We start from the raw sequence: 12,553 nt of genomic DNA on the forward strand, positions 1-12,553 counted from the left end.
TGTGACGTTCTGCAATTCACTCAAAAATGCTGCCAGACTGTTGCAAACGATCCGCTGAAGGTTTTTCTGTAGAAATAGGTGTGTTTTTATCATCAGAAAGAGAATTAGACCTCGACGTCTGAACAATTTTTTTTTGCAAAAATCCCTAAGCCGCGCGGTCACAATTTCAGCCATAATCTGACGATCTGCAATTCACTCAAAAATGCTGCCAAAGTGTTGCAAACGATCCCCTGAAAGTTTTTTCGGAGGAAACAGATGGGTTTTTATCATCAGAAAGAGAATTAGACCTCGAAGTCTGAACAACTTTTTTTTGCAAAAACCCCTAAGCCGCGCAGTCACAATTTCAGCAAAAATGTGACGTTCTGCAATTCACTCAAAAATGCTGCCAGACTGTTGCAAACGATCCGCTGAAGGTTTTTCTGTAGAAATAGGTGTGTTTTTATCATCAGAAAGAGAATTAGACCTCGACGTCTGAACAATTTTTTTTTGCAAAAATCCCTAAGCCGCGCGGTCACTATTTCAGCAAAAATCTGACGTTCTGCAATTCACTCAAAAATGCTGCCAAAGTGTTGCAAACGATCCCCTGAAAGTTTTTTCGGAGGAAACAGATGGGTTTTTATCATCAGAAAGAGAATTAGACCTCGACGTCTCAACAACGTTATTTTGCAAAAATCCCTAAGCCGCGCGGTCACAATTTCAGCTAAAATCTGACGTTCTGCAATTCACTCAAAAATGCTGCCAAAGTGTTGCAAACGATCCCCTGAAAGTTTTTTCGGAGGAAACAGATGGGTTTTTATCATCAGAAAGAGAATTAGACCTCGACGTCTGAACAACTATTATTTGCAAAAATCCCGAAGCCGCGCGGTCACAATTTCATTAAAAATCTGACGTCCTGCAATTCACTCAAAAATGCTGCCAAAGTGTTGCAAACGATCCCCTGAAAGTTTTTTCGGAGGAAACAGATGGGTTTTTATCATCAGAAAGAGAATTAGACCTCAACGTCTGAACAACTTTTTTTTGCAAAAATCCCTAAGCCGCGCGGTCACAATTTAAGCTAAAATCTGACGTTCTGCAATTCACTCAAAAATGCTGCCAAAGTGTTGCAAACGATCCCCTGAAAGTTTTTTCGGAGGAAACAGATGGGTTTATATCATCAGAAAGAGAATTAGACCTCAACGTCTGAACAACTTTTTTTTGCAAAAATCCCTAAGCCGCGCGGTCACAATTTCAGCAAAAATCTGACCTTCTGCAATTCACTCAAAAATGCTGCCAAAGTGTTGCAAACGATCCCCTGAAAGTTTTTTCGGAGGAAACAGATGGGTTTTTATCATCAGAAAGAGAATTAGACCTCGACGTCTCAACAACGTTTTTTTGCAAAAATCCCTAAGCCGCGCGGTCACAATTTAAGCAAAAATCTGACGTTCTGCAATTCACTCAAAAATGCTGCCAAGGTGTTGCAAACGATCCGCTGAAAGTTTTTTCGGAGGAAACAGATGGTTTTTTATCATCAGAAAGAGAATTAGACCTCGACGTCTGAACAACTTTTTTTTGCAAAAACCCCTAAGCCGCGCGGTCACAATTTCAGCAAAAATGTGACGTTCTGCAATTCACTCAAAAATGCTGCCAGACTGTTGCAAACGATCCGCTGAAGGTTTTTCTGTAGAAATAGGTGTGTTTTTATCATCAGAAAGAGAATTAGACCTTGACGTCTGAACAATTTTTTTTTGCAAAAATCCCTAAGCCGCGCGTTCACAATTTCAGCAAAAATCTGACGATCTGCAATTCACTCAAAAATGCTGCCAAACTGTTGCAAACGATCCCCTGAAAGTTTTTTCGGAGGAAACAGATGGGTTTTTATCATCAGAAAGAGAATTAGACCTCGACGTCTCAACAACGTTATTTTGCAAAAATCCCTAAGCCGCGTGGTCACAATTTAAGCTAAAATCTGACGTTCTGCAATTCACTCAAAAATGCTGCCAAAGTGTTGCAAACGATCCCCTGAAAGTTTTTTCGGAGGAAACAGATGGGTTTTTATCATCAGAAAGAGAATTAGACCTCGACGTCTGAACAACTTTTTTTTGCAAAAATCCCTAAGCCGCGCGGTCACAATTTAAGCTAAAATCTGACGTTCTGCAATTCACTCAAAAATGCTGCCAAAGTGTTGCAAACGATCCCCTGAAAGTTTTTTCGGAGGAAACAGATGGGTTTATATCATCAGAAAGAGAATTAGACCTCAACGTCTGAACAACTTTTTTTTGCAAAAATCCCTAAGCCGCGCGGTCACAATTTCAGCAAAAATCTGACCTTCTGCAATTCACTCAAAAATGCTGCCAAAGTGTTGCAAACGATCCCCTGAAAGTTTTTTCGGAGGAAACAGATGGGTTTTTATCATCAGAAAGAGAATTAGACCTCGACGTCTCAACAACGTTTTTTTGCAAAAATCCCTAAGCCGCGCGGTCACAATTTAAGCAAAAATCTGACGTTCTGCAATTCACTCAAAAATGCTGCCAAGGTGTTGCAAACGATCCGCTGAAAGTTTTTTCGGAGGAAACAGATGGTTTTTTATCATCAGAAAGAGAATTAGACCTCGACGTCTGAACAACTTTTTTTTGCAAAAACCCCTAAGCCGCGCGGTCACAATTTCAGCAAAAATGTGACGTTCTGCAATTCACTCAAAAATGCTGCCAGACTGTTGCAAACGATCCGCTGAAGGTTTTTCTGTAGAAATAGGTGTGTTTTTATCATCAGAAAGAGAATTAGACCTTGACGTCTGAACAATTTTTTTTTGCAAAAATCCCTAAGCCGCGCGTTCACAATTTCAGCAAAAATCTGACGATCTGCAATTCACTCAAAAATGCTGCCAAACTGTTGCAAACGATCCCCTGAAAGTTTTTTCGGAGGAAACAGATGGGTTTTTATCATCAGAAAGAGAATTAGACCTCGACGTCTGAGCAACTTTTTTTTGGCAAAAATCCCTAAGCCGCGCGGTCACAATTTCAGCAAAAATCTGAGGTTCTGCAATTCACTCAAAAATGCTGCCAAAGTGTTGCAAACGATCCCCTGAAAGTTTTTTCGGAGGAAACAGATGGGTTTTTATCATCAGAAAGAGAATTAGACCTCGACGTCTGAACAACTTTTTTTTGCAAAAATCCCTAAGCCGCGCGTTCACAATTTAAGCAAAAATCTGACGTTCTGCAATTCACTCAAAAATGCTGCCAAAGTGTTGCAAACGATCCCCTGAAAGTTTTTTCGGAGGAAACAGATGGGTTTTTATCATCAGAAAGAGAATTAGACCTCGACGTCTGAACAACTTTTTTTTGCAAAAACCCCTAAGCCGCGCGGTCACGATTTCAGCAAAAATGTGACGTTCTGCAATTCACTCAAAAATGCTGCCAGACTGTTGCAAACGATCCGCTGAAGGTTTTTCTGTAGAAATAGGTGTGTTTTTATCATCAGAAAGAGAATTAGACCTCGACGTCTGAACAATTTTTTTTTGCAAAAACCCCTAAGCCGCGCGGTCACAATTTCAGCAAAAATCTGACGATCTGCAATTCACTCAAAAATGCTGCCAAACTGTTGCAAACGATCCCCTGAAAGTTTTTTCGGAGGAAACAGATGGGTTTTTATCATCAGAAAGAGAATTAGACCTCGACGTCTGAGCAACTTTTTTTTGGCAAAAATCCCTAAGTCGCGCGGTCACAATTTCAGCAAAAATCTGACGTTCTGCAATTCACTCAAAAATGCTGCCAAAGTGTTGCAAACGATCCCCTGAAAGTTTTTTCGGAGGAAACAGATGGGTTTTTATCGTCAGAAAGAGAATTAGACCTCGACGTCTGAACAACTTTTTTTTACAAAAATCCCTAAGCCGCGCGTTCACAATTTAAGCAAAAATCTGACGTTCTGCAATTCACTCAAAAATGCTGCCAAAGTGTTGCAAACGATCCCCTGAAAGTTTTTTCGGAGGAAACAGATGGGTTTTTATCATCAGAAAGAGAATTATACCTCGACGTCTGAACAACTTTTTTTTGCAAAAACCCCGAAGCCGCGCGGTCACAATTTCAGCAAAAATGTGACGTTCTGCAATTCACTCAAAAATGCTGCCAGACTGTTGCAAACGATCCGCTGAAGGTTTTTCTGTAGAAATAGGTATGTTTTTATCATCAGAAAGAGAATTAGACCTTGACGTCTGAACAATTTTTTTTTGCAAAAATCCCTAAGCCGCGCGGTCACAATTTCAGCAAAAATCTGACGTTCTGCAACTCACTCAAAAATGTTGCCAAAGTGTTGCAAACGATCCCCTGAAAGTTTTTTCGGAGGAAACAGATGGGTTTGTATCATCAGAAAGAGAATTAGACCTCGACGTCTGAACAACTTTTTTTTACAAAAATCCCTAAGCCGCGCGTTCACAATTTAAGCAAAAATCTGACGTTCTGCAATGCACTCAAAAATGCTGCCAAACTGTTGCAAACGATCCCCTGAAAGTTTTTTCGGAGGAAACAGATGGGTTTTTATCATCAGAAAGAGAATTAGACCTCGACGTCTGAACAACTTTTTTTTGCAAAAACCCCTAAGCCGCGGGGTCACAATTTCAGCAAAAATGTGACGTTCTGCAATTCACTCAAAAATGCTGCCAGACTGTTGCAAACGATCCGCTGAAGGTTTTTCTGTAGAAATAGGTGTGTTTTTATCATCAGAAAGAGAATTAGACCTCGACGTCTGAACAATTTTTTTTTGCAAAAATCCCTAAGCCGCGCGGTCACAATTTCAGCCATAATCTGACGATCTGCAATTCACTCAAAAATGCTGCCAAAGTGTTGCAAACGATCCCCCGAAAGTTTTTTCGGAGGAAACAGATGGGTTTTTATCATCAGAAAGAGAATTAGACCTCGACGTCTGAACAACGTTTTTTTGCAAAAACCCCTAAGCCGCGCGGTCACAATTTCAGCAAAAATGTGACGTTCTGCAATTCACTCAAAAATGCTGCCAGACTGTTGCAAACGATCCGCTGAAGGTTTTTCTGTAGAAATAGGTGTGTTTTTATCATCAGAAAGAGAATTAGACCTCGACGTCTGAACAATTTTTTTTTGCAAAAATCCCTAAGCCGCGCGTTCACAATTTCAGCAAAAATCTGACGATCTGCAATTCACTCAAAAATGCTGCCAAACTGTTGCAAACGATCCCCTGAAAGTTTTTTCGGAGGAAACAGATGGGTTTTTATCATCAGAAAGAGAATTAGACCTCGACGTCTGAGCAACTTTTTTTTGGCAAAAATCCCTAAGCCGCGCGGTCACAATTTCAGCAAAAATCTGAGGTTCTGCAATTCACTCAAAAATGCTGCCAAAGTGTTGCAAACGATCCCCTGAAAGTTTTTTCGGAGGAAACAGATGGGTTTTTATCATCAGAAAGAGAATTAGACCTCGACGTCTGAACAACTTTTTTTTGCAAAAATCCCTAAGCCGCGCGTTCACAATTTAAGCAAAAATCTGACGTTCTGCAATTCACTCAAAAATGCTGCCAAAGTGTTGCAAACGATCCCCTGAAAGTTTTTTCGGAGGAAACAGATGGGTTTTTATCATCAGAAAGAGAATTAGACCTCGACGTCTGAACAACTTTTTTTTGCAAAAACCCCTAAGCCGCGCGGTCACGATTTCAGCAAAAATGTGACGTTCTGCAATTCACTCAAAAATGCTGCCAGACTGTTGCAAACGATCCGCTGAAGGTTTTTCTGTAGAAATAGGTGTGTTTTTATCATCAGAAAGAGAATTAGACCTCGACGTCTGAACAATTTTTTTTTGCAAAAACCCCTAAGCCGCGCGGTCACAATTTCAGCAAAAATCTGACGATCTGCAATTCACTCAAAAATGCTGCCAAACTGTTGCAAACGATCCCCTGAAAGTTTTTTCGGAGGAAACAGATGGGTTTTTATCATCAGAAAGAGAATTAGACCTCGACGTCTGAGCAACTTTTTTTTGGCAAAAATCCCTAAGTCGCGCGGTCACAATTTCAGCAAAAATCTGACGTTCTGCAATTCACTCAAAAATGCTGCCAAAGTGTTGCAAACGATCCCCTGAAAGTTTTTTCGGAGGAAACAGATGGGTTTTTATCGTCAGAAAGAGAATTAGACCTCGACGTCTGAACAACTTTTTTTTACAAAAATCCCTAAGCCGCGCGTTCACAATTTAAGCAAAAATCTGACGTTCTGCAATTCACTCAAAAATGCTGCCAAAGTGTTGCAAACGATCCCCTGAAAGTTTTTTCGGAGGAAACAGATGGGTTTTTATCATCAGAAAGAGAATTATACCTCGACGTCTGAACAACTTTTTTTTGCAAAAACCCCGAAGCCGCGCGGTCACAATTTCAGCAAAAATGTGACGTTCTGCAATTCACTCAAAAATGCTGCCAGACTGTTGCAAACGATCCGCTGAAGGTTTTTCTGTAGAAATAGGTATGTTTTTATCATCAGAAAGAGAATTAGACCTTGACGTCTGAACAATTTTTTTTTGCAAAAATCCCTAAGCCGCGCGGTCACAATTTCAGCAAAAATCTGACGTTCTGCAACTCACTCAAAAATGTTGCCAAAGTGTTGCAAACGATCCCCTGAAAGTTTTTTCGGAGGAAACAGATGGGTTTGTATCATCAGAAAGAGAATTAGACCTCGACGTCTGAACAACTTTTTTTTACAAAAATCCCTAAGCCGCGCGTTCACAATTTAAGCAAAAATCTGACGTTCTGCAATGCACTCAAAAATGCTGCCAAACTGTTGCAAACGATCCCCTGAAAGTTTTTTCGGAGGAAACAGATGGGTTTTTATCATCAGAAAGAGAATTAGACCTCGACGTCTGAACAACTTTTTTTTGCAAAAACCCCTAAGCCGCGGGGTCACAATTTCAGCAAAAATGTGACGTTCTGCAATTCACTCAAAAATGCTGCCAGACTGTTGCAAACGATCCGCTGAAGGTTTTTCTGTAGAAATAGGTGTGTTTTTATCATCAGAAAGAGAATTAGACCTCGACGTCTGAACAATTTTTTTTTGCAAAAATCCCTAAGCCGCGCGGTCACAATTTCAGCCATAATCTGACGATCTGCAATTCACTCAAAAATGCTGCCAAAGTGTTGCAAACGATCCCCCGAAAGTTTTTTCGGAGGAAACAGATGGGTTTTTATCATCAGAAAGAGAATTAGACCTCGACGTCTGAACAACGTTTTTTTGCAAAAACCCCTAAGCCGCGCGGTCACAATTTCAGCAAAAATGTGACGTTCTGCAATTCACTCAAAAATGCTGCCAGACTGTTGCAAACGATCCGCTGAAGGTTTTTCTGTAGAAATAGGTGTGTTTTTATCATCAGAAAGAGAATTAGACCTCGACGTCTGAACAATTTTTTTTTGCAAAAATCCCTAATCCGCGCGGTCACTATTTCAGCAAAAATCTGACGTTCTGCAATTCACTCAAAAATGCTGCCAAAGTGTTGCAAACGATCCCCTGAAAGTTTTTTCGGAGGAAACAGATGGGTTTTTATCATCAGAAAGAGAATTTGACCTCGACGTCTCAACAACGTTATTTTGCAAAAATCCCTAAGCCGCGTGGTCACAATTTAAGCTAAAATCTGACGTTCTGCAATTCACTCAAAAATGCTGCTAAAGTGTTGCAAACGATCCCCTGAAAGTTTTTTCGGAGGAAACAGATGGGTTTTTATCATCAGAAAGAGAATTAGACCTCGACGTCTGAACAACTATTATTTGCAAAAATCCCTAAGCCGCGCGGTCACAATTTCATTAAAAATCTGACGTCCTGCAATTCACTCAAAAATGCTGCCAAAGTGTTGCAAACGATCCCCTGAAAGTTTTTTCGGAGGAAACAGATGGGTTTATATCATCAGAAAGAGAATTAGACCTCAACGTCTGAACAACTTTTTTTTGCAAAAATCCCTAAGCCGCGCGGTCACAATGTAAGCTAAAATCTGACGTTCTGCAATTCACTCAAAAATGCTGCCAAAGTGTTGCAAACGATCCCCTGAAAGTTTTTTCGGAGGAAACAGATGGGTTTATATCATCAGAAAGAGAATTAGACCTCAACGTCTGAACAACTTTTTTTTGCAAAAATCCCTAAGCCGCGCGGTCACAATTTCAGCAAAAATCTGACCTTCTGCAATTCACTCAAAAATGCTGCCAAAGTGTTGCAAACGATCCCCTGAAAGTTTTTTCGGAGGAAACAGATGGGTTTTTATCATCAGAAAGAGAATTAGACCTCGACGTCTCAACAACGTTTTTTTGCAAAAATCCCTAAGCCGCGCGGTCACAATTTCAGCAAAAATCTGACGTTCTGCAATTCACTCAAAAATGCTGCCAAAGTGTTGCAAACGATCCCCTGAAAGTTTTTTCGGAGGAAACAGATGGGTTTATATCATCAGAAAGAGAATTAGACCTCAACGTCTGAACAACTTTTTTTTGCAAAAATCCCTAAGCCGCGCGGTCACAATTTCAGCAAAAATCTGACCTTCTGCAATTCACTCAAAAATGCTGCCAAAGTGTTGCAAACGATCCCCTGAAAGTTTTTTCGGAGGAAACAGATGGGTTTTTATCATCAGAAAGAGAATTAGACCTCGACGTCTCAACAACGTTTTTTTGCAAAAATCCCTAAGCCGCGCGGTCACAATTTCAGCAAAAATCTGACGTTCTGCAATTCACTCAAAAATGCTGCCAAAGTGTTGCAAACGATCCCCTGAAAGTTTTTTCGGAGGAAACAGATGGGTTTTTATCATCAGAAAGAGAATTAGACCTCGACGTCTGAACAACATTTTTGCAAAAACCCCTAAGCCGCGCGGTCACAATTTCAGCAAAAATGTGACGTTCTGCAATTCACTCAAAAATGCAGCCAGACTGTTGCAAACGATCCGCTGAAGGTTTTTCTGTAGAAATAGGTGTGTTTTTATCATCAGAAAGAGAATTAGACCTTGACGTCTGAACAATTTTTTTTTGCAAAAATCCCTAAGCCGCGCGTTCACAATTTCAGCAAAAATCTGACGATCTGCAATTCACTCAAAAATGCTGCCAAACTGTTGCAAACGATCCCCTGAAAGTTTTTTCGGAGGAAACAGATGGGTTTTTATCATCAGAAAGAGAATTAGACCTCGACGTCTGAACAACTTTTTTTTGCAAAAACCCCTAAGCCGCGCGGTCACAATTTCAGCAAAAATGTGACGTTCTGCAATTCACTGAAAAATGCTGCCAGACTGTTGCAAACGATCCGCTGAAGGTTTTTCTGTAGAAATAGGTGTGTTTTTATCATCAGAAAGAGAATTAGACCTCGACGTCTGAACAATTTTTTTTTGTAAAAATCCCTAAGCCGCGCGGTCACAATTTCAGCAAAAATCTGACGATCTGCAATTCACTCAAAAATGCTGCCAAACTGTTGCAAACGATCCCCTGAAAGTTTTTTCGGAGGAAACAGATGGGTTTTTATCATCAGAAAGAGAATTAGACCTCGACGTCTGAGCAACTTTTTTTTGGCAAAAATCCCTAAGCCGCGCGGTCACAATTTCAGCAAAAATCTGACGTTCTGCAATTCACTCAAAACTGCTGCCAAAGTGTTGCAAACGATCCCCTGAAAGTTTTTTCGGAGGAAACAGATGGGTTTTTATCATCAGAAAGAGAATTAGACCTCGACGTCTGAACAACTTTTTTTTGCAAAAACCCCGAAGCCGCGCGGTCACAATTTCAGCAAAAATGTGACGTTCTGCAATTCACTCAAAAATGCTGCCAGACTGTTGCAAACGATCCGCTGAAGGTTTTTCTGTAGAAATAGGTATGTTTTTATCATCAGAAAGAGAATTAGACCTCGACGTCTGAACAATTTTTTTTTGCAAAAATCCCTAAGCCGCGCGGTCACAATTTCAGCCATAATCTGACGATCTGCAATTCACTCAAAAATGCTGCCAAAGTGTTGCAAACGATCCCCTGAAAGTTTTTTCGGAGGAAACAGATGGGTTTTTATCATCAGAAAGAGAATTAGACCTCGACGTCTGAACAACTTTTTTTTGCAAAAACCCCTAAGCCGCGCGGTCACAATTTCAGCAAAAATGTGACGTTCTGCAATTCACTCAAAAATGCTGCCAGACTGTTGCAAACGATCCGCTGAAGGTTTTTCTGTAGAAATAGGTGTGTTTTTATCATCAGAAAGAGAATTAGACCTTGACGTCTGAACAATTTTTTTTTGCAAAAATCCCTAAGCCGCGCGGTCACAATTTCAGCAAAAATCTGACGTTCTGCAATTCACTCAAAAATGCTGCCAAAGTGTTGCAAACGATCCCCTGAAAGTTTTTTCGGAGGAAACAGATGGGTTTTTATCATCAGAAAGAGAATTAGACCTCGACGTCTCAACAACGTTATTTTGCAAAAATCCCTAAGCCGCGTGGTCACAATTTAAGCTAAAATCTGACGTTCTGCAATTCACTCAAAAATGCTGCCAAACTGTTGCAAACGATCCCCTGAAAGTTCTTTCGGAGGAAACAGATGGGTTTTTATCATCAGAAAGAGAATTAGACCTCGACGTCTCAACAACGTTATTTTGCAAAAATCCCTAAGCCGCGTGGTCACAATTTAAGCTAAAATCTGACGTTCTGCAATTCACTCAAAAATGCTGCCAAAGTGTTGCAAACGATCCCCTGAAAGTTTTTTCGGAGGAAACAGATGGGTTTTTATCATCAGAAAGAGAATTAGACCTCGACGTCTGAACAACTATTATTTGCAAAAATCCCTAAGCCGCGCGGTCACAATTTCATTAAAAATCTGACGTCCTGCAATTCACTCAAAAATGCTGCCAAAGTGTTGCAAACGATCCCCTGAAAGTTTTTTCGGAGGAAACAGATGGGTTTTTATCATCAGAAAGAGAATTAGACCTCGACGTCTCAACAACGTTATTTTGCAAAAATCCCTAAGCCGCGTGGTCACAATTTAAGCTAAAATCTGACGTTCTGCAATTCACTCAAAAATGCTGCCAAAGTGTTGCAAACGATCCCCTGAAAGTTTTTTCGGAGGAAACAGATGGGTTTTTATCATCAGAAAGAGAATTAGACCTCGACGTCTGAACAACTATTATTTGCAAAAATCCCTAAGCCGCGCGGTCACAATTTCATTAAAAATCTGACGTCCTGCAATTCACTCAAAAATGCTGCCAAAGTGTTGCAAACGATCCCCTGAAAGTTTTTTCGGAGGAAACAGATGGGTTTTTATCATTAGAAAGAGAATTAGACTTCGACGTCTGAAGAACTTTTTTTTGCAAAAATCCCTAAGCCGCGCGGTCACAATTTCAGCAGAAATCTGACGTTCTGCAATTCACTCAAAAATGCTGCCAAAGTGTTGCAAACGATCCCCTGAAAGTTTTTTCGGAGGAAACAGATGGGTTTTTATCATCGGAAACAGAATAAACCCTCGACGTGTGAACAACTTTTTTTTGCAAAAATCCCTAAGCCGTACGGTCACAATTTAAGCAAAAATCTGACATTCCGCAATTCACTCAAAAATGCTGCCAAAGTGTTGCAAACGTTCCCCTGAAAGTTTTTTCGGAGGAAACAGATGGGTTTTTATCATCAGAAAGAGAATTAGACCTCGACGTGTGAACAACCTTTTTTTTGCAAAAATCCCTAAGCCGCGCGGTCACAATTTCAGCAAAAATCTGACGTTCTGCAATTCACTCAAAAATGCTGCCAAAGTGTTGCAAACGATCCCCTGAAAGTTTTTTCGGAGGAAACAGATGGGTTTTTATCATCAGAAAGAGAATTAGACCTCGACGTCTCAACAACGTTATTTTGCAAAAATCCCTAAGCCGCGTGGTCACAATTTAAGCTAAAATCTGACGTTCTGCAATTCACTCAAAAATGCTGCCAAACTGTTGCAAACGATCCCCTGAAAGTTCTTTCGGAGGAAACAGATGGGTTTTTATCATCAGAAAGAGAATTAGACCTCGACGTCTCAACAACGTTATTTTGCAAAAATCCCTAAGCCGCGTGGTCACAATTTAAGCTAAAATCTGACGTTCTGCAATTCACTCAAAAATGCTGCCAAAGTGTTGCAAACGATCCCCTGAAAGTTTTTTCGGAGGAAACAGATGGGTTTTTATCATCAGAAAGAGAATTAGACCTCGACGTCTGAACAACTATTATTTGCAAAAATCCCTAAGCCGCGCGGTCACAATTTCATTAAAAATCTGACGTCCTGCAATTCACTCAAAAATGCTGCCAAAGTGTTGCAAACGATCCCCTGAAAGTTTTTTCGGAGGAAACAGATGGGTTTTTATCATCAGAAAGAGAATTAGACCTCGACGTCTCAACAACGTTATTTTGCAAAAATCCCTAAGCCGCGTGGTCACAATTTAAGCTAAAATCTGACGTTCTGCAATTCACTCAAAAATGCTGCCAAAGTGTTGCAAACGATCCCCTGAAAGTTTTTTCGGAGGAAACAGATGGGTTTTTATCATCAGAAAGAGAATTAGACCTCGACGTCTGAACAACTATTATTTGCAAAAATCCCTAAGCCGCGCGGTCACAATTTCATTAAA

The sequence above is a fragment of the Podarcis gaigeae genome (genome assembly GCF_964106915.1).
Source record: "Podarcis gaigeae genome assembly, chromosome: 5".
In the NCBI taxonomy this organism is placed as follows: Eukaryota; Metazoa; Chordata; class Lepidosauria; order Squamata; family Lacertidae; genus Podarcis; species Podarcis gaigeae.